The sequence below is a fragment of the Oryctolagus cuniculus genome, chromosome 14, assembly GCF_964237555.1.
Source record: "Oryctolagus cuniculus chromosome 14, mOryCun1.1, whole genome shotgun sequence".
NCBI lineage: Eukaryota > Metazoa > Chordata > Mammalia > Lagomorpha > Leporidae > Oryctolagus > Oryctolagus cuniculus.
The window spans coordinates 19,547,607-19,571,917 of NC_091445.1; the positions used below are offsets into that span (position 1 = coordinate 19,547,607).

General features: G+C 45.7%; 2 long non-coding RNA genes and 2 pseudogenes across 2 annotated transcripts in view; 2 read left to right on the forward strand and 2 right to left on the reverse strand.

Annotated features, from left to right (window-relative positions):
* Positions 1-24,311, reverse strand: part of LOC138845143 (uncharacterized) — a 45,216-nt gene that overhangs the window by 18,831 nt on the left and 2,074 nt on the right. The window contains exon 3 of the long non-coding RNA XR_011381936.1: positions 230-391. This is a non-coding gene — a long non-coding RNA (uncharacterized lncRNA). The remainder of the gene's footprint in view (positions 1-229; positions 392-24,311) is intronic.
* LOC138845142 (uncharacterized) overlaps positions 1-24,311 on the forward strand; it is a 43,746-nt gene that overhangs the window by 7,025 nt on the left and 12,410 nt on the right. Inside the window, exons 2-3 of the long non-coding RNA XR_011381935.1 lie at positions 3,591-4,074; positions 13,886-14,033. This is a non-coding gene — a long non-coding RNA (uncharacterized lncRNA). The remainder of the gene's footprint in view (positions 1-3,590; positions 4,075-13,885; positions 14,034-24,311) is intronic.
* Positions 9,497-10,196, forward strand: LOC127492809 (endoplasmic reticulum aminopeptidase 2-like; annotated as a pseudogene).
* Positions 17,986-19,162, reverse strand: LOC127492784 (small ribosomal subunit protein uS3-like; annotated as a pseudogene).

Consider the following 24,311-nt stretch of genomic DNA (forward strand, 5'->3'; position numbering starts at 1 on the left):
ACCAACGCGTGGAGCTGCTGTAAGTGAGCAGGCGTCTCACCACAGTGGCTGGGGACCCAAGTGAGAGACCCTTGAGACTTTTTACAGAGGCTTAGGGAATCCCCTAGGTGGCACAGGGACAAGGGGAGGCCACTTTGTCCCATAGTACCAGCATGCCGTGCAATGGGACCAAGCCTCCAACTAAACACCAACAAAACATAGAAACACCTTCAAAGCATCAAAGACTCACCGGACAGTGAAAGACATCTGAGCTGAGGTTCTAGAGAGGACAGAAGCCCAGAGGTGGCGCCAGGGATGACGGGATGTCCCTGGGGTGTGTGCAGAAGAGCAAGCTGAGCGGCTGAAGAAGCTCCTGACATCTTCCAGGGCCCAGAGGGTACAAGCCCAGCACCTGCTGGGAGTGAGAAGAGTGGCCATTGGCATCGGGAGTGGCCAGGCCTCGGGGCCCTCCGGTGGACCATAAACAACTTCGTGTCGTGTCAACATCGTGAGACTCATGGGCCAAGTCCAACACAAGCCAACTCCATGATCCCATCTGGACCTGGGCAAACAGGAGCACCAGCCAAACCAACAAAGTGGCCACACACCCCATGTCCTGCGAGTGACCGCGGCTTCTTTACCAGTTGCAATCTTAGCCTTGGTCTCATCTCCCCTCCTATTAAGCTTCCCAACCACAGAATCATCCCACTTCCCAGGAACCTCTAAAATGAAACAAAATTCAGCGTCATTAACCATCCCCCAGTCACCTCCCACGTCCTTAGGTCCCCACAGTGCATGTTCTGCGATGCTGCAGTGAGAAACAAGGCTGACCTGTCCAGCTCATCAGCCACCTTTTTACCTAGGTGGCAGATGGATACTCCTTTCTTTGTGCATGCTGAGCTTTGTGCTGGGTGCAGTAAGGTTACTTGGAAGCAGTTTGATCTTTAAGGACCTTACATTTGCGATTTGTCAGGCAGGACTGGAGCAGAACTCTATCTACAGCTAAGGGCTCTCCACTACTAAAGCCCGACCGACCTCCAAGGTGCTCTACCCGTTAGCCGGTTCATCCTGTTCCAGTCGGGCTGGATGGCAGACTCCATTTCTGTCTCTCCATGAGTGCCGTGCTTTGCTGTAGATATCCTTCTCAGGGATTCAGTCTCTGGTTCTGGTATTTTCTGCACATGTGTGTGTGATCCCTGATCTGCTGCACACTCATGGAGACCCCTCAGCAGGTTTCCAAAGCCTGCCTCTCTCCATCTCACTCACCCTCCCCCCTCTCCCTCTCCTCCCATTCCCCTTTGGTATGCTTCTTACGGATTCTAATTGCCTTGCTCTTCCGCACTCTCAATTCCATCTCCTGCACTCAGAGGATCTACTGGGCTCTGCTTCAGTTCCCCCTCCTGGCAAAGCAGCCTGATTTCAAGGCAGGAAGCTGGGGAAACGGCAGAGTGTGCCTTAGCTACTTCTGCCTCTTCAGAAATCTCTGTATCTTGGTTGTCTGAATTTCATTGTTTTGCAAACTGTACTGTGTCCATTTTTTTTTCTGGTTGTCCAAAGTAAGAAGATAAATCAGAGTCACTATTTAATTCTTATAGTTTTTTTTTTTTAGCTAATCTTTAAGTAGTGGAAGTCAAAACAATATTGATTTGGTTTAATCAGTTAATTTTTATCAGCTGCTTGGAAGCATAAACGTTTGCTTTCATAACAAAGCATTTAACAAGTTCTGAATCAGTCTGGTTTATTTTGCCAACATTTTCCTTGTTTAAAAAGCACCATCGGAGGCTGGTGATATGGTACTACAGGTTAAGCCCCTGCTTACGATGCTGGCTGGCACCCTATTCAAGTGCTGATTTGGATCCTGGCTGCTCCTCTTCCAATCCAGCTTCCTGACAATAATAAGCCTGGGAAGGCACCAGAAACTGGACTAAGTATTTGGGCCCCTGCCACCCCTGTGGGAGGCCAGCATGGAGCTCCTGGCTCCTGGCTTTGATCTGGCCCAGCACTGGCCATGGTGGTCATTTAGGGAGTGAATGGAAGATCACTCTCTCTCTCGCGCTCTCTCTCTCTTTCTCTCTGCCACTCTGCCTTTCAAATAAATAAGCAGGTAAAAAAGTAAATAAATATTTTTTAATCTTTTTTAAAATGTACCATCAGTCATCTTGATAATTCATAAATGGGAAATTATAGAGATACCAGAAATTTTCATTTGGCTGCTAAATAAAAATTTTAAACATACTATAGTAAAATTGTCTGATATCAAGGTTAATATTCTGTTCTACTTTAATGATGTAAGATTCTTTTTTTTAAAGATTTATTTATTTATTTGAAAGTCAGAGTTACACAGAGAGAGAAGGAGAGGCAGGGAGAGAGAGAGGTCTTCCATCCGCTGGTTCACTCCCCAGTTGGCCGCAACAGCCAGAGCTGCACTGATCTGAAGCCAGGAGCTTCTTCCAGGTCTCCCACGTGGGTGCAGGGGCCCAAGATCTTGGGCCGCCTTCTACTGCTTTCCCAGGCCATAGCAGAGAGCTGGATCTGAAGTGGAGGAGCTGAGACTTGAACAGGTGCCCATATGAATGCCAGCACTGCAGGCGGTGGCGTTATCCCTAAACCACAGCACCAGCCCCAATGATGTAAGATTTGTTTAAAGATTTATTTAATGAGCTGATGCTGTGGCATAGTAGGCAAGCCTCCACCTATGGCGCTGGCATCCCATATAGGCACGGGTTCACGTCCCAGCTGCTCCTCCCTTCTGAGCCAGCTCTCTTCTACGGCCTGGGAAAGCAGTAGAAGATGGTCCAAGTCCTTGGGCCCCTGCACCTGCATGGGAGACCTGGAAGAAGCTCCTGGCTTCAGATCAGTCCAACTTCAGCTGTTGCAGCCATTTGGGGAGTGAACCAACAGATGGAAGTTCTCTTTTTCTCTCTCCCTCTTTGTTACTCTGCCTCTCAAATAAATAAAAATCTTTTTAAAAAGATTTATTTATGTATTTATTTATTTGAAAGGCAGAGTGACAGAGATCTTCCACCTGCTGGTTCACTCCCCAGATGATCAAAACAGCCGGGGCACCAACAGGCTGAAGCCAGGAGCCAGAACTCCATCTATTGGGTCTCCCAGGTGGGTGGCAGGGACTTGAACCGTTGTTGACAGCTTCCCAGGTGCAACAGAGCTGAATCAGAAGCAGAGCAGCCGGGACTGGAAGCAGCACTGTGATGTGCCATGCAGGTATCCAAGCAGTGGCTTAACCTGCTGAACAACTCCTGCCCCCAGTACAAGATGTTTACTGCTGCATTCTTCTGTTTTCATTTCTAGGAAATGCTCAAGATGTCAGCTTTTGAAAAATCCTCTCCCTGTCATTTGCCGATTTAAAATCCTCGGCTTGGGCTGCTTTAACGCTCTGCTGAAATTGCATGAGTTTGAAAGCAGCTACAGAGAGTATTTACCAGGTGGCAGCTCACCCTGCTGCTCATCCTTTGTATAAGGCCCTGGATCTTTGCATTAACAGAAACTGTCAACTCCTGTTTAAATTTAAAAAAAAAATATTTAAACCATATGAATATGCATGGCTTTCACATTTTTTCTGCACCAAAATAAATTTGATCTTTTAATTTCAGTTTCCATGAACGCTTTGAAGTACTATGGACTCTGCGTCGATTTTATCTGAGAAAGAACAGTGGCATATTCCATAATCCTGTGAAGCATGTTTAACCGCTTGTTAGGAGATCTTCAGAAAAGAAATAGAAGGCAGAGCGAAGGAAGCCGTTTCTGAAACAGAGCTGGCTGGGCGTGGAGAGTGACAGCACCCACGGAGCACTGACAGAGACCAGGCTGTGCCTATGTGCAGGGGAGGAAATCCAACAGCCATTAGCAAGGAGGGGCGGAGCCCCAGCAGCGTCTCGCAGGCCAGGAGGCCATTCATCATCTCTGCGATCGATCGGAAACCTCCCCATCTGCAGCACAGGCTGCCTGAGGAAGTCACGTTGAAGGCGTCTGAGGGCCTCCGGTGATGGGTCTGCCCAGCCGGGCTCCAGCGGCTCCTTGCTCGGCCGGCAGCGCACTGGGAGCAAGGAGCTTCCGGCAGCTTGAGGAGCACTGAAGGTAACAGTGAAAGGCAAAGAAAGTTTGGAAATCGTGGAGGAGCCGGGGTAAATGTTGCACAGCGCCCACAGGAATTCAGAGAGATGTGGCCACCTGGGGTCATTTATCACACAGCGATTGCCTTTGGTGCAGCTGTCAGGCTGCAGTTTAGGATGACCACATCCTCTGTCTGTGTAGCTGGGCGCCTGTCCTGGCTACTCCACTGCCAATCCGGCTGCCTGCCCCTGTGCATCCTGGGAGGTAGCCGTGATGGCTCCAGCACTTGAGTCCCCGCCACTCATGTTGGGAGACCTGGATGGCGTTTCCGGTTCCTGGCTTTGGCCTGGCTGTTGCAGGCATTTGAGTAGTAAACCCAAGGATGGGGCCGACGCCGCGGCTCACTAGGCTAATCCTCCGCCTTGCGGCGCCGGCACACCGGGTTCTAGTCCCAGTCAGGGCGCCGGATTCTGTCCCGGTTGCCCCTCTTCCAGGCCAGCTCTCTGCTGTGGCCCAGGAGGGCAGTGTTGGATGGCCCAAGTACTTGGGCCCTGCACCCCATGGGAGACCAGGAGAAGCACCTGGCTCCTGCCTTCGGATCAGCGCGGTGCGCCGGCCACAGCGCACTGGCCGCAGCGGCCATTGCAGGGTGAACCAACGGCAAAGGAAGACCTTTCTCTCTGTCTCTCTCACTGTCCACTCTGCCTGTCAAAAAATAAAAATAAATAAATAAATAAACCAAAGGATGGAAAACTTCTCTCTTTCTCTCTGTCTTGGTCTCTATCTTTCTCTCTCTGCCTGCCTTTCAAACAAAATGACTAAAATACAAACATAAAATAATTGCCTAAAGAGCAGCACTTTTTTACAACATAACAGACTCAGGAGACTGGGCTGGAGAAACCAGGCAGAGGGTTGGAAGGCCATGGAGGAGTGATGAGGACCCAGACCACTTTTATAGTTGTAGGGATCCTATTTTTTCCCCCACTTTTAAACCTTTTTATTACTTTATTTTCATCTTATCTGAAAGAGAGAGAGAGAAATCTCCCATCCTCTGGTTCACTTGTCAAATGCCTGGCTGGGCCAGGCAGAAGCCAGGAGCTCAGAACTGAATCTGGTTCTACTATGTAGGGAGCAGGGACTCAAGTACACAAGCCATCATCTTCTGCCTAGCATTCCTCCACTGGCAGGAAGCAGGACTAGAAACAAAGAAGCTGGGACTTAATCCAGGCATCGATATGGGATGATGGTGTCCCAACTGGTGACAACTGCTGCAGCAACTGCCTCCCGATATTGCATTTAATTGGCAAATCATAATCTATATATTTGTAGAGTACAATATGGCTTTGATAAAGGTATACAATGTTGGTTGATAAAATCCACTTAACCCCCATATTGTGTGCCTCAGAAAGACAAATAGCACATAGTCTCACATACATGTAGAATCCTAAAAAGTTGAACTCCTAGAGGCATAATAGAATGGTGGTTACCAGGTGTCTGGGGTAGGATAGATAAGGAGATTTTGCTCAGAGAGACAGGTGGAATACGTTTTGAGAACTTTTACACAGCAAGGTGACTGTACCATGACCTGAATGCAGTGTTTGGAGGATGTGGAATCAGAGTCTAGGATGAATGAGTACTGTCCCTGAGCCTTGGGTTAGTCATATGCCAAACAGAAATGCAAACACCCCAGCTCCCAGCTTGATCTCCACACACGAGTATGGGCAGCCCTATGCGAGTTGGCCAAAGAGTTGCCCATAAATGAGAGAGACAATGAGAATGGCACCTGTAGGCCACAGAAGAGAGGTCTGTCCAGGATCAGCCTGTGGTGGACACCAAGAAAGTGAGAACAGTGCCTCTGAGAGGGTCCATGGCAGAGAAACCATGGTCCATCTGACAGCAGTTGGCAAGAGCTCTCTCCCAGCATCCAGCTCTTTTATAAGGAAGGAGTGGTACCTTGATCAGATATACAAATGGGGTGAGGTCTTAGCATGCACCCTAGAGAAGTAACCGGTGCATTCTGGGAAGGTGGGTGGGCATATCAAACCAACAGTTAAAGATATAGGGTTATATTGCAGGGGTACAAGAGTTTGAGCTTGCCTAAACTTTACCTAACTGCCTAGTTACACTATGTCAATCCCCATTTTCACTCTGACTTTGATTCTTTTTTTTCCCCATTAGTCAATATGGGTAGCAGAAGGTCAACTTTGGCCATCTCTTGTGAAGAACAGCATTTGGGTCAGTTGATTTTCTCTATTTTATAAACCTGTGCTCTGATCTTTGTTTCTTTCTTCTGTTTGATTTAGATTTACTGTGTTCCTGTTTTTCTAATTTCTTGAGTTGTAAACTTAGCCTGCTGATTTCATGGTTTGCTTCTTTTTTCACATAAGCATCTATAGCCACAAATTTCCTCTTAGTGTTGCTTTCCTCCATTTGCTAACTTTTGCTATGTTGTGTTGCTTTTTCCTGTCACATATAAGTATTTTATTTTTTTACAATCCTGATTTATTTATCTGAAAGGCAGAGACACAGATCAAGACTGGCTGAAAGAGAATGAGTTGCCATCTGCTGGTTCATTCCCCAAATGATCACACAACCAGTGCTGGGTCAGGACTTGGCTGGGGCCACGGTCAGGAGCCAGAGACCCAGTAGAGGTCTCTCACCTGTATGGCAGGATCTCAACAACTTGAGCCATCACCTGTTGCACCCCAGAGTCCACACTGGTGATAAGCTGGAATTGGGAGCTGGAACAGGGAATCAACCCAGGAACTCTGATACGGAATGTGGGCGGCTCACCTGGCATCTTAGCTGCTCTGTCAGTTACCTGCCCTAAATAAGTATTTTCTAACTATGCCTGTGATTTCTCCTTTGACCTAGTTTCTTTAAGAGTATATCGTGCACTATGGTGCAGCAGGTTAAAGCCCAGCCTGCAGCACCAGCATCCCATATGGGAGTCGGTTTGTGTCCCGGCTGCTCCACTTCTGATCCAGCTCCCTGCTAATGTGCCTGGGAAAGCAGCAGAGGCCAAGTCGTTGGGCCAAGGCCATGAGCCCTTGCATCCATGTGGGAGACCCAGAAGAAACTCCTGGCTCCTGGCTTCAGATTGGCTCAGCTCTGGCTGTTGTGGCCATGGAGGGTGGGGAACCAGCTGATAGAAGAGCTCTCTCTCTGTCTCTACATTTCTCTCTGTGTCTTTCAAATAAAAAATATAAATCTTAAAAAGAGAGAGAGAATATCATGAAGTTTCCACCAGTTTGTGAAGTTTCCAGTTTTCCTTCTGTGGTTGTTTCCCACTTCCTCCCATTGTGGTCACAGAAGATACTTTGAACAATGTGCATTTCCAGAGAATGGACTTTTGGTCTAACATGTGGTCTCTACAGGAGAGAGGAATCTGCATTCTGTGGTTGGGGGTTAGATGTCCTGCACGTGGGTAGTGGATTGAGCTGGTGTCTTGTGTGGTTTGAGTACTCCGTTCTAGTTCCTTCCTTCTCTTCTGTCTGATAGTTCTGTCCATTATGGAGAGTGGGGATGTGGAAGTCTCCAAGTACTCAAGTAGAACTGTTCAATTCTCCCTTTAGTTGTGTCGTATTTTGCTTCATAGATTTTGATGGTATGTTATTAGGTAAAATTTAGAAATATTTTACCTTCTTGGCATATTTAACTTTGTATTAATTGCATAATGTCTTTTTTTGTATCTTATAAACTCTTGATTTAGGCCTATTTTTTTATAACATTAGTATGGCTACCCCTCATTTCTTTTGCTTTTTACTTGCATTGAGTATCTTTACACCTCCTTTACTATTCGCCTTTTTTGTGTCATTGATCTAAAGTGAGTCTCTTATGGACAACAAGTTGGATTATATTTTTCCCTCCACTGTGCTGCTCCTTAGTTTTTTTCTTAGTTCATAATCACTGAGGCATTTGATCAAAATCATTCATTTTTAGATTTAACAATTTTTAACATTTTGCCATATTCACTTCATATCTAAATATGATATACATACACATACATGCAATTTTTCTTGAAAGTAGGCAAATTAATATCGTATAAGGTAGGATTCATGACAAGGATCTTAAAGTAAGGAAAGTAGGGTGTGCTATTATGTAGATGGCCAGAAAGGTCATTGTTGTACAGAGAGAGGAAGTTGACATAGCAGAGCACCCACATGGCAGACCCCTAGCCTGCTGGGGAACATCTGTGTGAACTTGGGAAAGTCCCTCACCCTAAGTTTCTTCATCTGGACCCTAAGGACTTGCACACACTGACCCTGAATATCAATCAGTGGGCAAACACCAAGGCCTTTCTCTCCACACTCATCTTCAAGCCGGGCAGACCTTCTCCTTAAGGGAGAGATCAGAGGAGGAGAAGGCTGGACTGTGTGCAGACACGCGCTACACCTCATAACAAAGTTAAGTGTGCCAAGGAAAAGGATAAAGAGAGCAGAGCCAAGGCCACAGGGTTCCTCCATGTTCAGGGTAGGGAGGAGGGAGAACCCTTCACAGCCTGGCAAAGGGAGATCAAAGAGTTGAAGGTGAGATATGGTCCAGGTCCCGGGGTGTGCAGGAGGCGGGAAGCTACAGATTCGGACAAGCCAAGGTTACTCACCTCTGATAAAGACCACAGAAGCTGACCTGGAGGTCATTAGCAACCTTGGAGTTACCCTTGGGGTGGGGAAGGAAGGGGCGGTCAGACGGAGGTCAGATTTTCTGGCACTCAGGACACAGCAATGTGAGGAATTGAAGGTCATCTTAAAAGAACTTGGCACCACAACCCAAGAACAGGGTCCTGATGCTTTACACTGGGTGGTGGGGACAGAGCTGGTAAAAGGACAGGAGCTGCAGGGGCCCAGAGGCCTGCATCATGGTTGCCTTCCACACCCACCGAAGCCACTTCTTTGTGTGTCCTAGAGGAAGTTGCCTGTGCTCCTGGGGATAAAGCTTTTGTCCTAAGCCTGTTCATACCTATGTGGTAATGAATCAGCTAATGCCCTCATAGGGAAGGGACAAACCAAGTTCTGAATGTTAACAGAAAGTGAAAGTGAAAACAAATCCCCCTGCACTCAGATCCCCAAAGGCATGAATTAAGGTAACACAGCAACATTTTTCTTGGGTTTGTCTTCCAATCAGAATGTGCCATGGAGAAAAAAGATCTAACCTGAAGGCTGCAAAACTTCTGTAAGGAGAGGGTTTTGATATCCAAGACAAGGCTCTGGGGACAGGCAGTAGAGGTGGCACTGTCTTGTTAAGCTATGTACAGTTGAGGGTCAAAGAACCATCTTTTAGTCTTACTTCTGCTTCAAACTTCCGTGTGAATTTGGGAAAGTCCCTCACCCTGAATTTCTTCTTCTGGACCGTAAGGACTTGTACACGCTGACCCTGAAAATCCTTACCCGTTCTGGAGACGAAGACTTGGTGGGCAAACACACAGCTATGGAGAACTATGAGATTTAGCCTGAATATGAATTTGTCCTCCAGAGAACACATTGAGTGCTCCATTCTTTTGCAAGGGTTGTTCACACAGAAAACTAGTATTTAGTGTTTATACAGTATTTTATTCTTTTGCAGTTATGCTGCACAAAATACACATTTGTCCCCCTTCTCAATGCCATCTAGTTATCAGTTTGATGAAGACCCTGCTATTGCCCAGTAGTCACCAGTGGAGAACCATTTCCTTAGCAGGAGCTAAGACCCTACCATGGCCATGGCCATCCACTATGACTTTTTTTTTTTTTTTTTGCTATCTCCCAAGTCTTACCTCTTTAACTTTGTTGCATCAGAGAAGATTGAGGTCCTGACCCAAGATGCCACTCCATTTATTATTTTGCACAGCAGAGAGCTTTAAATCATGAATGCTACCCTTCAGCTGGGGGAAGATTTGAGATACTGGAAGCCAGGGGTAATAATTGAACGTCTGAGTTATCTTGCTCATCAACAAAGTGCGTTGTTACTTCCAGAGAAACTTACTGCTGACCTGTGATACCATGTAGCTATTGATCTCCAGGTCAAGTTAGCTGATGGCTTCAAAGGGGGTCATTAAATCACATGCAAACTCCTTGGTGATGAAAAAAAAGTGAGACCTTGCTTGGGTTGTTTGCAGTCTCTCCTGATACTTTCCTTGTGGGCTACACCTCTTTGCTAGGAGCATGCTTCAGCAATCATTCATGAGAAATCCAATTAACTGCAGGTAGTTTGGAAAAAGAAGGAGTTGTACCCTTCCTCACAGAAACCAAAGTAGAGATGGGAAGACAGAACACAGAGGCATGAACAGCTGGAGGAAGAACAGCTAAGAGGAGGCCAGGAGGTAACTGTGATAAAACAGACATGCTCATGGGTGCTAGAAGAAAGCATGGTTGATGCAGAGACAGATGATAGACAGATGGCTACTCAAAGGTGAGTCTTGAGCTGGGACCATAAGGCAATGAGATTTGGGTTGGGAAAAAGTGAGAGTGAGCATTTCCAGGAATGGCATGACTCAGAACTGGGAAGCAGGACAAGGAATATGTCTGTCTGAAGAACTGAGGAATATGATGTATTTGGCCAGCTCATATTCATTGAACACATGCTGTGTGCCAGGCACTGCCCTAGGCACAGAGTGAACAGGAAAATGAGGAAGAAAAATGGCAAAAAGGAAACATTCCATCTGAGCCTGACTCCAAAGTTCTCCCACTCAGAGACTTCAATGAGGCCCCACCAAGTTGCTGGGAGCCTGATGAACCTCCTTTGACGGGGCACCTTGTCTTCCTGACAAAGTCAAGATTCCACTGGTATTGGAGGAGGGGAATGGAGATGGGGTGGGCGACTTGCAGCATTTGCTACACCTGCTCTTCCCTCCACACCTTGGGGCCCCAAGTGCCCACCTCTAGCCCTCAGCAGTCCCCTTGGACTCTGCCCTTCTCCGGGCTCTTGTCCTCCCTGCCCCTCCTTGTTCACTTCTCCTACTTACAGCCTCAGTTCTCAGGGCCCAGCTCAGCATTGGGCAGGAAGCTCACAGACACCTCCCCACTAAGGTGCCATGTGACCAGTGATGGCTTTTTTTCAAGTGACGAAGGCTGTATCCAAAGGACACATATTTTAGGGATACCATTTTGGGGGTGATGGGAGGCCTAAGAGGGAGATATTTGGAGTAAGAGCTAGAGAACTTTCCAGTATAGCTTCTATTATTAATTGTAGGCTATTTCTGACTTTTCTTATGACTGATTCATCAGCTCTGTTCATCCTGTCTCCAAGCAGGTCTGACATATAATGCTATGTACAGCACAATGCCAATTAAATCCTGCAACTCTGTCTATACAGACACAGACACACACACACACACACACACACACACACCTGCATTTAAAATATACAGCTAACTCACTTGACAATAGTTCTCTTGGCTAGCAGGAGGTCATTGCTTTGCATATGAAGCTAAAATTCATCATGTAATAGCCATGAAAAGGATCAATGTTCTGCTCTTCCAGTGTAGACTTAATACAACCAAAATTTCCCATTTGTGAAAATTGTTCCAGGCACTTGGAATTCCTTTATATTTTCTGTTCCTGCTACCAAATCAAACAAATAAACATGCAAGGTTCCAGGTGACCCAGTCACATTCCTAGCCTCAGTTTCTGAATCTGCATCAGAAAATTAAGAAAGCTGGGGTCAAATTATTCTGACAGCTCCCTTTAATTCTCTCCTGGCCCACTCACCCTTTTCCTGACACTTGAGATTTCCTGTTCTCCACTCCGGCTCCCAGGTTTGCTTCTAAATTGAAACCCAAATCCCAAAGATTAAATTTGTGATTATGCAATGTCAGGAGGTGACTAGGTACAGAGGTTTGTTGGAGTCTCTGTCTACCTGTCCTGTCTGAAGATTGGAGCTGCTTTGCTGGCTCACAGGGAGGGCTAAAGTCTCTGGGAGCTTGGGTCCCTCGTGGAGACCCTTAGCCAGCAGTTCAGGAATAGGAAAGCCCAGATCCTTGCCTCAGCATGAAGACAGAGCATCCATTCCAGAGCTTCCTGTGGATGGAGCTGAGGCTGTGAATCCAGCTGACACTCCATCCTGTCCCTGTCCCCTTACTTCCTTCCCTGTCCTTCTGCCTCCACCTCTTACATATATATATATATTAAAGATTTATTTTATTTATGTGAAAGTCAGAGTTACACAGAGAGAGAAAGAGAGGCAGAGAGAGAGAGAGAGAGGTCTTCCATCCAATGGTTCACTCCCCAATTGGCTGCAATGGCCAGACCTGTGCTGATCTGAAGCCAGTAGCCAGGAGCTTCTTCCAGTCTCCCATGTGGGTGCAGGGGCCCAAGGACTTGGGCCATCTTCTACTGCTTTTTCAGGCCAGAGCAGAGAACTGGATCAGAATTGGAGCAACTGGGACTCGAACTGGCGCCCATATGTGATGCTGATACTGCAGGTAACAGTCCTACCCGCTACACCACAGCACTGGCCCCACCTCCACCTCCTCATCTTGGCAACAGGTTCCTAATAAATCCAGGTCTGCTTCCTGGGAACACGACCAAAGATAGCACACATATATCATTATTCAAATGTCTGAGCTCCATCAGGTGTGGAAACAGTTCTGCACTATTAATTTCCTGGCCAATTTTGAGGTCAGGTTGACTGTTGCTGAGCCTACTGCAGCCATGTACTGGTCTAGGGTCCTGGTAAAGTCACTGAATTCTCTGAGCCTCAACGTCCCTGTCTGACATAAGCGCCAAGGAAATAATGTAACTGGAGTGCCCAGCACAAGGCATCACTCATCACTGGCAGCCACTGAAGCTTTTACTCTCCTTTTAGTCAAAGGCAGAGCCGGGATTGACAAAGATTCTGCTTTGAGACATCAAATAAAGCATCTCCAGTTTTGGTAAGCTGTTTGCTGAAGGTACAAATTTATTTCTCTTCCTGGTTTCACTTTCCATTTGGTGGGACCAGGTCTTTTCACAGAATAATCCCAGTGATGGATAGGGAGCCAACCTAGGCACAGCTGGTTTTGCCTTGCTTTGATGAACCGTTGCTCAAAGCCAATTTTTCAATCAGGATAAGAGAGCAGACACATGGGACTATCCAACATGCCAAAGGTACTGCCACTTGCAGCTTTGAGGAATCATTTCCAACTGCAGCCTCAGACTTTGTGAGATTTTTTTCCTTTTATTATTTCCTTTGCTCACAGGATGTAAGCATCCACTTGTTTTTATTCATCTACATCTGATATCATTATCCCAATCCTTCCAGACTTTAGCGTCACTCTGTATGGGAGCATTGTTACATACAAAACCTTTCTCCCCCCAAGTAAAGTGCTTTATACAGTTTTTGTGTTCATATGGAAATGTTCTTTTAAATCCACGTTACTGAGGCTGGCATTGTGGCAGGTTAAGCTGCCACCTGCAGTGCTGGCATCCCATAGGAGCACTGGTCTGAGTCCTGGCTGCTCCACTTCTGATCCGGCTCTCTGCTAATGTACCTGGGAAAGCAGCAGAAAATAACCCAGGTGTTTGGGCCCCTGCCACCCACATGGGAGACCAGGATGGAATTCCAGACTCCTGGCTTTGGCCTGGCTCAACCCTGGCTGTTGTGGCCATTAAGCAGGTGAACCAGCAAATGGAAGATCCGTCTCTCTTTATTTCTCTCTCTCTCTCTCTCTCTGTTACTCTGCCTTTCAAATAAATAAATATTTTAAAAAGATAAAAATAAAATAAATCCATGTGTCTTGTCCAGGGATGAAATTCGGAATCACCCAGAACAGCACTTATCAAATGTAACGTTTAGATGAATTGTGTAAAGATCTTGTTAAAATTCTGGCAATGATTCCATAGGTCTTGGGGTGAAGCACAGAATTCTGCCTTTCTGACAGGCTCTTGGAAGCTGCTGGCCACTGCTGCTGCTGTTCCAGGAACCCCGTGTGTGTAGTAACAAAGGACCCAGGAGACGCCGTCAGACTCTACCCCCAGGAGATTCTGTGATGGAACTTAGAAACCACCTACCCTCTTCTAAGTCCCACAGTAAGTTCCTAACTATGCACAATGTCTACACACGTTTTTAATTGAAAGAGACCTTTGGGCCTGCATCTTGGGCTCCCAGCACAGAAAGATACTGTGAACCTGAGCCCCATTGGATGCTTCCTTGCTAATGATCTGCTTGCCGCTTGGGCTGCTGCACAACATGTGAGCTATTTCCCCATCACCGCTTGGAAAGTAGGACAAAAATAGAGGCTCTCTCGGCAGAGCCGCGAAGGGGGAGGGCCACAGAAGGCGGTGGAGCCAGCAGCAGCAGCAGGCAAGAGGCCCTGTGCCCGTTTTCCTCTCTGCCCTGCACAGGGATGGCCTCTGCGGAGGCAGGAGGGCAGTGAGCGTGATCCAGACACCGCAGTGCCCCAGATTTCCGTTAAATGCTGGGAAACACATTTGCTCTGGAACTGTGGCACACAGACCCAGGACAAAAGCGGGCACCCTCCCAGTGGCACCGTTTTCCCATGATCGAACAGCCAGCAACTTAATTCACCCCCTTGTTTCTGAGCGGTGATGATCTGCCGCCTGCACGCTGGTCTTCTGCTCCACAGCTTGTGCATTTAAGAGAGGACAATTTATCATGTCAGCCCTTTTCCTGGAAGTTTTTTATTAATATAATTTTTCATATGGCTAATCACAGGAGATGAAGCAAAAATACGGTTAGTCAGGTCTTTTAATTAAAATTGTGATTCAAATGTAAATTGTCATGGTCATTATTAGGATTTAACATTTCTAGCTTTGGAAGCCTCCAGTAACTCTCACATTTAAGAAAACTAAGAGAGGGGCCGGTGCTGTGGTTTAATATGGTAAGCATCCGCCTGCAGCACCAGAACCCCTTATGGGTGCCAGTTCATGTCCTGGCTTCTCCTCTTCTGATCCAGATCTCTGCTATGGCCTGGGAAAGCAGTGGAGGATGGCCCAAGTGCCTGGGTCCCTGCACCTGCTTGGGAGACCTGGAAGAAGTTCCTGGCTTTGGTTGGGCCCAGCTCTGACTGCTGCAGCCATTTGGGGAGTGAACCAGTAGATGGAAGAGCTTTCTCTCTGTCTCTCTGACTCTTTCTCTATAACTCTGCCTCTCAAGTAAATTGGATGGATGGAAGGAAGGAAAGAAGGAAAGAAGGAAAGAAGGAAGGAAGGAAGGATGGAAGGAAGGAAGGAAGGAAGGAAGGAAGGAAGGAAGGAAGGAAGAAAACTAAGAGAACTCTTTGAAAACACTGTATACAATCCTTGCATCTCTGTATTGCCTCAGTGGCCTGGAGCAGCTCTCAGCAAGAACCATTTTAACTTTCTACTCACATGGCTAGAACTAAAGTATGCTACAGTCACACTTTCTGGATAACTGTGGCAACATTAAAGAAGGGTTATGGACTGGTGGGAAGAAGTAACACGTAACCTGTTCCCAATTTGTTAAGAATACAGGACTTGCTGCAATGACAGCATCTCATATAGGTGTTGGTTCGAGTCCCGGCTGCTCCATTTCTGATCCAGCTCCCTGCTAATGCACCTAGGAAAGCAGCAGAAGATGGAAAAACTTCTTGGGCTCATGTACCCATGTGGGTGACCCAGATGAAGCTTCTGGCTCCTGGCTTTGGAATGGCCCAGCCCTGGCCATTGTGGCCATTTGGAGAGTAAACCAGCAGATGGAAGATCTCTCTTTCTCTGTGTCTCTCCCTCTTTGTCTCTCTATGTAACTCTGCTTTTCAAATAAATAAATCTTTTTTTTTTTTTTTAAAAAGAATATAGGACTCGGGGCTGATATTGTGGAGTAGCAGGTCAAGCCACCACCCATGAGGCTGGCATCCCATATGAATGCCAGTTCCAGTCCTGGCTGCTCCACTTTTGATCCAGTTCCCTGCTAATGTGCCTGGGAAAGCAGTTGATGGTCCAAGTACATGGGTACCTCCTTCCCACGTGGGAGACCGGGATGGAGTTCGTGGGTCCAGGTTTCAGCATGGCACAGCCCTGGCCGATGGGGTCATTTGGGGAGTGAACCAGCAAATGTAAGATCTGTCTTTTCCTCTCTCTCTGTAACTCTGCCTTTCAAATAAATAAATAAAGTCTTGGAAAATAAAAAAAGATTTATAGGACTCAAGGAGACCACCTAAGCACTAGTGGAGGCAGCACATCTTTTGGACGCTTCTTTGTCCCTTTCATCCCTTAAGGGAACACACACCTGCTCATGACACTTCTTCCGCAAGTCAAGTCCCACTGTCCCTGAGAAAATAGTTAAATCCTGGTCCAACAACAAGTGATTTATACTTGGAACTGACCTCACCATCCTGGAAGAACCTAGACTAATACCCCATGCACTTCTATTTAAGACAATGCTGATCTACATGGATCACTCCAGGTTTCTTAACAAAACTCAGCCTGCCTGGACTGTGCTTTCCTCTAGCAGGGATGGGACCATTTCTTCTGCAAAGGACCACTTGTATATTTGTAACATCATTCATGGGCTTTATAAAATTATCAACTTCAGTGGAGGATGGCCCAAGTGCTTGGGCCTTGCACCCCCATGGGAGACCAGGAGGAAGCACCTGGCTCCTGGCTTCGGATTGGCGCTGCGCGCTGGCCGTAGCAGCCATTTGGGGGGTGAACCAACGGAAGAAGGACCTTTCACTCTGTCTCTCTGTCTCACTGTCTAACTCTGCCTGTCAAAAAAAAAATAAAAAAATAAAATTATCAACTTGAAAATTAGCCTGCTATATGACCATATACCATATGCCTATGGTAGTCTTGGCAGGACTAGACCAAATTATTTCGCTGGCTTTCTATGGCCCATGGGCTAGATGCTCCCCATGCTTGTGTCAAGGGCCACCAGCTTCCCAGCAGCCCAGCTCTCTTGTTCCCACAGTTGCACAGCCTCTCTGCCTACTGTCTCCCTCCACACACATGATTGTGTTGCTGCAGAGAATGGGCCAAAGACCACAATCTTACCCTACCCTGCTGACCCTCACTGTAAAATGCTCCCCCTCTCTTGGGAGCATGTATTTGCAGAACTCTGGATGAATCTGATTTCTAAGAAAAGAGATTTGAGGTCAGGCAAACTTAATTTACTGGCTAGAGTCAAACATCACAGCCTTAATTATATATCCACTTTTCTTAGAGTATCTGGTCAGTGTCTTCCGCTTTATTGGACCTTAGACATGGAGTTTTAAATAGAATTCTGTAGAATTACATTCTGTGGAATTTCTTAGGACGTTTGTCACTGAAGTAGACCAGGTGGTTTACGGTCTCACTGCAAATTAGCTTCTCTCACCAAAGAAAACTGTAATCGTAACCAATGGATAGACTATGCTCAAGAGCCGTGGTCAGAGCCATCCCTCATCAGAGCCACCCAACTTGTTGAAAGAGAGCAGGGGAAGAGCTGGTCTAAGAATTCTGGTGGACTGGAAGAAAGTGGTATTTGCATCACACTGGTTCTGTATCCGTTCAGAAGAAGGGGCGTAGTACTGCTGTAGGAACATCCCTGGGACAAGCTACTCAGAGCACATGAAGGTAGGATTCACCGTTACCAAGTGCATGTGACGGACGTAGCTGAGCAGACTGCAGGCTGGAAACTTGGGCTTCCTCACTAGATGGGCAGAAGCTTAAATTACTAATGACCTTCTTGACTGGACTGCTTTTCACTGCTGAATCAATGAAGCGAGAGATAAAATAAGACGATGACTCAAGCTGTCGTGCAGCAGGTGAAAGAATGCGCAGCGTCGCTGGAGTCACGCGGTCTCGTCCACGTTGTGGCCTGCCGCGCACCAGCCATGTGATCTCAAGCACGCTGCGAGCCTTGCCTTCTCACCTGTGAGGTGACACCTACCTCACTTCCACACGGCAAGAGGACCAGAAGGGAGCAGGAAGCTGCTAGCACGGCTTTGCTCCCTGTTTCACCCTGCCATGCAGGTTTATGATGGCACAATCTGCAACACAATCCACAACAAAGGGACAGGGGTATTTTAGCTTAGAAGCCTAGAACTTGAATTTATTCCTAGAACTTGAATTTATTCCAGGGCTGCATTATTTTGCTTATTACATTGTCTTTGTACAAGATTTTAGTAATCTCTTGACAAGGCAACATCCAAACTCAATATTGCTGCCCTAGGAGGCCCTGTTGTGCCATAGAGACTGGCTGGAACCTGGCTGGCAGCTCTGGCTTCCCGGCTTCTGTTTCAGGATGGGGTGGTGGGCAGCATCTCATCTTTGACTTCTACATTGCGCATGTTGTCAGGAAGGGGCTCCTTAGGGCCAGTCTTCCCACTCGGGTCCCAGGCACCACAACCTTCACTTTGCTGCCCTGTCTGAGCAGCAAATGACACACGGCGGTGCTAACACTGTAGGTAACTGGGTTTCCACCATGGATTGTCAGGCCACCATAAGCTCCATGGATTTAGCCCTCTGTCCTCAGAGTTTCCCAGACACCACAATCTCACAGCCCTTGGCTCCTCTCTCTGTGATGACCCATGGCAGTCCCCCGGTCAGCAAGCCCCCCTAGGAGTTTAAGACACAGAGATTCTGCCTGGGCAATGGTGCACAGGCCTCTTATGGATGTTTTTCCAGCATAAAGCTCAACAAACCTCTTATAAATTACAGCCATCCATTCCGGGATTCACCACCCCTTTCTCACCAAGGATGTTCTGGGTCCTGGTGGCTAAGATAACGATTTCTCTCCTGGTGGGTGTAACTCGACCTCAACTCCAGAGCAGCTATCTTCAGCCAGTTCCAGAGTGAGAAACTCATTCTGTTCAGTATTGAAGATGCCAACTGCGACAAACTCCTTAGAGATTTGCAGCCCCCATCTTGACATGGTGCACAGCCTAAAGCAAAGGTGGTTACTGCATTTTAAGAAAGGAGATATTTCTAAGGCGTTTTTATGCTTTCCGAGAGCGAAATTTACAACTTGCATTGTGTCCTTGAGAAGGTCCAGGCATAAAGAAATAGAGCTAAGGGAGCCACAGGATATATGAGAAGCCACTGATTGGGGAGGACCTGGAGAGACCATGAGAGAGCCAGGCTTCCCCCTAATGCTCACCGCAAGTCACACGTGTGGTTACGAAATATTCCACTGTTCAAACCCTGATTCATTTCCCCTCCTGTAGATGAAGACATGAACTTCAGGAAGGCCTCTTGGAAGATCACTTGAAAGCTACTGTAAAAACAAGTAGGTGACTTGCAGCCTACGTGGTTTGTGACTTCCATGCTGCAAGTGGTACAACTTCATCAGGGGTTGAGGTGAGACTCGGTTCCAGTTTCCTAGCTTGTACAAAATAGTGCCCTGAGAGCAATGAGTTTTTCTTCATTTGGTTAAGCTTTTCCCTTAGTATCAAAGTATTATACTTATTTTACAACTCCAGGTTTAAAAAATCAGATTAAATTAAAAACTGTCTATAATTCTCTCACCAGGACAAAACTACTAATGACATCAACATGTCTTTATGTGGCAGAGTATGTGGGTGTATATATTAGCATATATACTGTATGTATGTGTTTATAATGTCTCAGCAAAATAATGTGTTATGGATATTTTAAGCCAATTTCACCACAGTATGCCATAAAAGTTGAATGTCATTGCACATTTTTCCATAATATATTAATAATTGTATGGAGGCCCCATGAGAATTTTTAAATCAGCATCTAGTTTTGGGACATTAATGTTGTTTCCCATTGTTTTCTCTAACTTTTTTTTCCTAAATGAAAGTCTTCCTAATTTTTAGAGCCCTGATTGTTTACAAAAATGTATAGTAATGCCTAATGATTATCTTATTGAATTTTTGCAAACATCAATAAAGACATTAAAGAAATGTGGGGCTGGTGTTATGGCATAGCAGGTAAAACTGCCACCTGCAGTACTGGCAGCCCATATAGGCAGCGGTTCAAGTCCCAGCTGCTCCACTTCCAATCCAGCTCTCTGCTATGGCCTGGTAAAGCAGTAGAAGATGGACCAAATGCTTGGGCCCCTGCACCCATGTGGGAGATCCAAAAGAAGCTCCTGGCTCCTTGCTTTGGATCGGCACAACTCTGGCCATTGTGGCCTATTGGGAGTGAACTAGCAGATGGAAGACCTCTCTCTCTCTCTCTCTCTCTGCCTCTCCTTCTCTCTCTGTGTAACTCTGACTTTTTTTTTTTTTTTTTTGACAGGCAGAGTCTACAGTGAGAGAGAGAGACAGAGAGAAAGGTCTTCTTTTTTGCCATTGGTTCACCCTCCAATGGCCGCTACGGCCAGCGCGCTACAGCCGGCACACCGCGCTGATACGATGGCAGGAACCAGGTACTTATCCTGGTCTCCCATGGGGTGCAGGGCCCAAGCACTTGAGCCATCCTCCACTGCACTCCCTGGCCACAGCAGAGAGCTGGCCTGGAAGGGGTCAACCGGGACAGAATCCGGCGCCCCGACCGGGACTAGAACCTGGTGTGCCGGCGCCACAAGGCGGAGGATTAGCCTAGTGAGCCGCGGCGCCGGCTTGACTTTCAAATAAATAAATAAATCTTGAAAAAAAAAAAACCAGAAATAAAAAAAGAACTCATTACCCGCTAGGAAACAAATTATGTTTGTAAAACTATCTTCAAAAAACTATAAAATAATGCTTATGAAAAATGGGTCCAAACTGGGTGTTACAACTCATATCCATGTTATAGTTAGGGATATATAGAGAGGAATTGTGAGTTGTGTCTACATGCGTGTCGTGGCGTTTCTGCACATGGATACACATGTGCTTAGACATGGCCGTGGAGGTCCAGAGTATACTTCCTGTTAGAGGCACAGGTTCCTGTCAGCTTCTCTGGAGTCACATCCCAGCTCCAGAGCTTTCTACCTGGGTGATGTGGAACAAGTGAGTTCATCTCTGTGAGATTCTGTTACTTCAGTGAAGATAATAGCATACACTTCATAGAGTGAATGTGCAGACTCTATGCACGTAAGCATTTAGCACAGTACCTGCTCAGTCATCATTAAGCAGCGGTCATTGTATCTGCTCCCTGTAAAAGCTCTAGGAGGTAGTAGTGAATAAAGCTGCTGCCACTGATGCCGGCATCCCATATGGGTGCCGGTTCATGTCCCAGCTGCTCCATTTCTGACCTGGTTCCCTGCTAATGCACCTGTGAGAGATGGCCCAAGTGCTTGGGCCCCTACACCCACATGGGTGACCTGGATGAAGCTCCTGGCTCCTGGTTTCAGTCTGGCACAGCCCTGGTTTTGCAGCCATTTGGGGAGTGAATCAGTAGATGGAAGATCTCTCTCTCTCTCTCTCTCTCTGGCTCTGACTCTCATTCCAATTTTAGTATATGTGCTGCCAAAGTGAGCACATGACCCTAAATTTCAAATAAATAAATGTTTTTTAAAGTTCTGAGGGATTTCTAGTAATTCAGAGCACAAAAGTAGGTCATTAGATGAACATATACCCCTGTACTTGGAAGCCAAAAAATTGGACTCTAATTGTGTTTTTCTACACAATACTTAGTTTCTTTAGGGGAGTCACTGAACATATTTGGATACTTTTTAGTTTAAAGAAATCTAGTTGAGGGGGGTGGATCCAATAAATTTTTACGGGTTTTTCCACATAGGTCTAGGAATGTACATTTTATTTAAATTATGTTTAATCAGTAATGAGTTCAACTGAGTTCACACAATGGATGAATACAGCTTGAAATGTACAGAGATGGATTGTAACAGAAACTGTAGGGTTGCTTATGATTTTCAAGACCGGCTCTTGCTTAACTACTTCACAGACTCTCTTACCCCTACCACTACCAGGCTTACTTAACAGTATCTCAATATTTTCTTGAAAAATAAAGCCTGGCTTTCGTTATATCCCAGTGTCCGTCTGGTCTTCCCCAGAACAGTGGCATCAAATGCATCCTGATTTGCAGACACCACTGTCTGTAGCTGCTTGACGCTCATGAGAAGTATTTTGATTTCAACTCTCCACTCCCTCAACTCCAACCTGTTAAAATTCTGTATCAGTGCCTTTGTTTTTTGTTCATGGAGCTTGCTCTGACTTCCTGCCTCTTTATACCTGATTTTAAATGAGCCCTGGAGAGCTCTGGATAGCCCAAAGAAGAAAAATTTGCTCTTCAGGGATGCTCCTTGTGTGCAAAACGCATTTATCAGAAGCACAAGGACGACATATCATTTCTCCATCCCTTCACCAGGTTTGATGTCAAAATATCTGCACTGATGGATGAATTTTCTGGAGCAATCTCTTTGCCACCTTTGTACAAGACCAGTAGTCTTTTAGAAAAGTTGTCAAAGGCCTTTTTAGTTACAGAACTGAAAACTTTCCCTCCATCTGTTATCTATATTGGCTATTGAGGTTGGAAGACAAAGCTGTGGCACAGATTCACAAAAAAAGAAAGATTTGGAAGAAACAGATCATTTAATTTGGATGTGGTAGTAGGTCTGTGCATGAGATAATACCCATAGTCTATCTTGATTTCAAGTTTCTATATTAAAAAATACTAAAGGCTATTTTTATAATATAGAGTACATAGAAAACGTGACTTACATTTTATAATTTTGTATGATTAGTTCTTAGAGTTTCTTACAGTGGTAAAACAAATTTTTTTCTTTTTTGAAAAAGATTTATTTAATTATTCGAAAGGCAGAATAACAGAGAAAGAGTGAGAGACAGACAGATACACACACACACACACACACACACACACACAGCTCTTCCAGCTGCTGGTTTACTCTCTAAATGCCCACAACAGTCATGACTAGGATAGGCTGAAGTCAGGAACCTGGAACTCCATCTGGGTTTCCCACATGTGTGACAGAGTCCCAAGCACTTGGGCCGTCATCAACTGCCTTCCCAGGTGCATCAGCAAGGAGAGATAGCAGCATCACAAGCTGTGACTAAACCCACTGAGGCACAAGGCCAGCCCCAATATTTTTTATCTTTTCAGATGTTAGGACAAGCTCCTTATCATGTCTCTCATCCCCTCTCCCCACAACACCCATGTAGTTTTCCTCAAAGCAGTTAGAAAGAACCATCAAATGCATCCATCAAAAGCCATCTGTGCAGTTCCTGAATCTCACCATATTATTATAGTGCAGATTTATGTGCCTTCTAGGTCAGTTTACCCAGAATCCACTGCTGTCCTGTGGCTCAGAAGTCAAGGAAAGATCACTGAGAACCACCAATCTTTTGTTGACAATGCAACTGTGAAGAGCATACGGAGCTTATTTTACAAGTAATAGAAAAGAAGCATGTAGCTTGAGAAAGAACAGAGCAGATATCAGCACCTCTAATGGCTGTGGGAGATCAGCCAACTAACACAAAAGCATGAGTGCAGTCTAGAAATAGTCATTCCCACATTTGAAGTGTTAATGCATACTAGTCTTTATCAGTGCTAATTTCACTTTTGGTTGTGTTTTAACTACTTGTTTTTATCCACTAGAATCCACCAGTATTAGCTACAATGTGATTTCTTTAAAAAAAAAAAATCTCCCTTGTGGCCAAACAGTAGTTCTTCCAAAATGGCTTAGCAGTATTCCAAGGTTAAATATTAATCAGTCATGTTCTAATCTACATGAAATCATATGTTCACACACATATAAGATATAAATTAATGTACACTATCCCAGAGTTTCCTAAAGATTAGATGTCCCTTTTTTTCCTCCAAGACTTTCTTAAGTGGTAGAGGAAATGTCAATGTTGAAAAGGAAATTGAGGTCAGAAAGAATCAATGCCCGGAGTGTTTTTCCCTCCAATACCTTGGAGAAGGACACTTGCTCATAATAGAGGCCAGATGTGCTTGAAATATCAATTGAAATACTGATGATGGAGACTGCCCCTAAAAACTGGTCTCTTCAAATTAAAATCCTGTCTGCTTTTCTTGTTCATGATATGTTTTGATGGAGCTTAAACAGATTAGAAATTAGTTGATAGCTTTGATTCTTAGGCTTTTCAATAGTACAAATTCAAAATATACAGATTTTTTTAATGTATCACTTCTTAGCAGCAATGTATCAAAATATGTTCAGGGTTCAGCAGTTTCGGGGAGAAAATGGTTAGATGTCAATGGGTTACTTTAGCTACAAAACAATATCAATAGTTTATTCAACTTGATAATGGGTACTGATTCTTTCCAGTGTAACTGAGAGACACCTTGTCGATATTGAGGCATTTTTGATGATTTCAGAAAGTCTGCTTATATACACCACAAGGACATATTTTTTTGAGCAGGGAGCAAAGCCTACTTCCGGAGTGGAAACCACAATGCTGAAATGTGGTTGCTCTTATTTCTCAGACCTAGTTGCTACCCCTGACCCTGGGCTTGAGC